Source organism: Saimiri boliviensis, chromosome 11 (assembly GCF_048565385.1).
Source record: "Saimiri boliviensis isolate mSaiBol1 chromosome 11, mSaiBol1.pri, whole genome shotgun sequence".
Taxonomy (NCBI): domain Eukaryota; kingdom Metazoa; phylum Chordata; class Mammalia; order Primates; family Cebidae; genus Saimiri; species Saimiri boliviensis.
Window position 1 is genome coordinate 15,891,497 of NC_133459.1, and position 3,374 is coordinate 15,894,870.

Below are 3,374 nucleotides of genomic sequence, written 5' to 3' on the forward strand. Positions count from 1 at the left end.
AGGACTCACTGCAGCTTCTTTCTTCCAGGCTCACTCAAATGATCCACTTCAGCCGACCCGGGAGGCGGAGGCTGAAGATCTCACCACTGCACTCCAGCCTGGGGCACAGAGCAAGACTCTGTCTCCAAAAAAAAAGAAAAAGAAATGTGTATATATGTAAGCATTCAGATCCATGTTTCCAATAATTATATAGGGTTTCCTTTACAAAAAGGATTTATGCCAGGCACGGTGGCTCATGCCTGTAACCCCAGCACTTTGGGAGGCCGAGGTGGGCAGATCATGACGTCAGGAGTTGGAAATCAGCCTGGCCAACATAGAGAAACCCCGTCTATACTAAAAATACAAAAATACAAAAAAGTTAGCTGGACATGGTGGCATGTGCCTGTAGTCCCAGCTACTGGGGAGGCTGAGGCAGGAGAATTGCTTGAACCTGGGAAGCGGAGGTTGTGTTGAGTGGAGATCGTACCACTGCACTCCAGCCTGGGTGACAGAGTGAGACTCTGCCTGAAAAGAATAAAAGGATTCATTTAAGTTTAAAATAAGTGTTTGGGGCCAGGTGAGGTGGTTTGTGCTTGTAATCCCAGCACTTTGGGAGGCCAGGGTGGGTGGATCATGAGGTTAGGAATTTGAGACCAGCCTGGCCAATATGGTAAAACAGCCCGGTCTCTATTAAAAATACAAAAATTAACCCGGTGTGGTGGTGGGCACCTATAATCCCAGCTACTTGGGAGGCTGAGACAGAAGAATTGCTTGAACCCAGGAGGCAGAGGTTGCAGTGAGCCGAGATCTCACCACTGCACTCCAGGCTAGGCAACAGAGTGAGACTCCGTTTCAAAAAATAAAATAAAAAATAAAACTAATGTTAATAAAATAAGTGGATCATAAACATGTTATGCGGTTCATAAATGTGATTGGGTTTTCATGTTCATGTGTTGCATGTACCTCCTTCAAACCTTGTTAGGCCATCAGCACATTACCCATCTGATGTGAACGTTCAAAAAATGGAAGAGAGCCAGGTGCTGTTCCTCACGCCTGTAATCCCAGCACTTTGGGAGGCCAAGGTGGGTGGATCACTTAAGGTCAGGAGTTTGAGACCAGCCTGGTCAACATGATGAAACTCTGTCTCTACTAAATAAACAAAAATTGGCCGGGCGCGGTGGCTCAAGCCTGTAATCCCAGCACTTTGGGAGGCCGAGGTGGGTGGATCACAAGGTCAAGAGATCGAGACCAACCTGGTCAACATGGTGAAACCCCGTCTCTACTAAAAATACAAAAAATTAGCTGGGCATAGTGGCGCGTGCCTGTAATCCCAGCTACTCGGGAGGCTGAGGCAGGAGAATTGCCTGAACCCAGGAGGCGGAGGTTGCGGTGAGCCGAGATCGCGCCATTGCACTCCAGCCTGGGTAACAAGAGCAAAAAACTCCGTCTCAAAAAAAAAAAAAAAAAAAAAAAAACCCAGGGAAGCTGAGCTGTCTCCAAGTCTGAACGAAAGGAGGGGAACCCCGTGTCCACGCCCTCAAGGTGGTGGCTCAGTCCCTCCCACTCTCACAATGAAACCACTCATTATTTTTCATCTTCTCGGGGGTTTAAATCACTGTTATTATGCACCCATTTTTCAAAAGATTGCATTTCTTACCAAACCTCATTAAATTTCTCAAGACTTGAGCTGGTTCCCCTTCCTTGCTTCAGAGAGAAGGAGGGAATTTGGCTAACACAGAGGCATTTTCCTTCCATACCATCACCACCTGATGCTCTGTGTCCAAAACAGGGTGTTCAGGATGTCTGGGCGAACTGTCTGATACGGAGGGGGTTTCCAGATAACTTACGGAGCAAGGATGGGCACAGGTCACCCCACGATCTCAAGCAGGGCCCTCTGGGGCAGCTGAAAAGGGTGGACTAGAGCAAGAAACAGCTCTGGAAATGTTTGGGTTCAAATCCCAGCTCTAGCTGGTTATGGTGGCTCACGCCTGTAATCCCAACACTGGGAAGCCCAAGCAGGAGGATCACCTGAGGTCAGGAGTTCAAGACCAGCCTGGTAAATGTGGTGAAACCCTGTCTCTGCTAAAAAATACAGAAACTAGCTGGGGATGGTGGCATGTGCCTGTAGTCCCAGCTACTCAGGAGGCTGAGGTAGGAGAATCTCTTCAACCCAGGAGGCAGAGGCTGCAGTGAGCCGCGATCACACCATTGTACCTCAGCCTGGGCAACAGAGCAAAACTGTCTCAAAAAAAAAAAAAAAAAAATCTTGTTTGAGACCAGAAAAGGTGGCTAAAACTAATACATGAAGAAGGTCCCGGCTCATATCACTAAGATGCTTTCACGTTTACAAAGCATGTTCATCTCTCTTGGGCCTCACAACCAGCTGGTATGGACATGGGCCACAGATTTTTACACCCATTTCATGGTATGGGAAGCTGAGACTCAGAAAGATCAAGAGTCTTACCTTTTAACTTTCCTGTCTCCCTTTATTAGACCTCAAGCTTCAAGAGGGAAGGCTCTAGGTCGGGCGCGGTGGCTCAAGCCTGTAATCCCAGCACTTTGGGAGGCCGAGGCGGGTGGATCACGAGGTCGAGAGATCGAGACCAACCTGGTCAACATGGTGAAACCCCGTCTCTACTAAAAATACAAAAAATTAGCTGGGCATGGTGGCGCACGCCTGTAATCCCAGCTACTCAGGAGGCTGAGGCAGGAGAATTGCCTGAACCCAGAAGGCGGAGGTTGCGGTGAGCCGAGATCGTGCCATTACACCCCAGCCTGGGTAACAAGAGCGAAACTCCGTCTCAAAAAAAAAAAAAAAAAAAAAAAAAAAGAGGGAAGGCTCAGACTTATCTTGTTTCCTGCTGTGTCCACAGGCTCAACCACAGCGTCCAGAACACAGTATTTGTTCTGCAAATACCCTGCAAATGAGAGTTGTAATGAAGCCGTCCTCACAAGGTTAACAAGAAATCCAGGCGGAAAGAATGTTATAATTAAGCATTAATCAGGCTTCACTTTGACCCACTTCCTTGTAACCAAAAGTCACCTAGCTTTAGCTATTGGCTGTTTGTATCCCCATTATTCCTATAGATAGGGTTTTTTGTTTTTTTGTTTGTTTTTTTTTGTTTTGGATAGAGCACTCTTCTGCCCAGGCTAGAGTATAGTGGCGTGATCTCTGCTCACTGCAGCCTCGGCCTCCCAGGTTCAAGCAATTCTCCTGCCTCAGCTTCCTGAGTAGCTGGGACTGCAGGTGCCTACCATGCCTGGCTAATTTTTGTATTTTTAGTAAAGACAGAATTTCACCATGTTGACAAGGCTGGTCTTAAACTCCTGACCTCAGGGTGATCCACCTGCCTCGGCCTCTCAAAGTGCTGGGATTAAAGGTGTGAGCCACCGTG

At 47.7% G+C, this 3,374-nt stretch overlaps 1 non-coding gene across 1 annotated transcript; it reads left to right on the plus strand.

Moving 5' to 3' along the window:
• Nucleotides 1-887: 887 nt before the first annotated feature.
• Nucleotides 888-987, plus strand: LOC120366262 (small nucleolar RNA U13). The gene has a single exon (XR_005580992.1). It is a non-coding gene; the product is annotated as a small nucleolar RNA U13 (small nucleolar RNA).
• The last annotated feature ends 2,387 nt before the right edge of the window (nucleotides 988-3,374 follow it).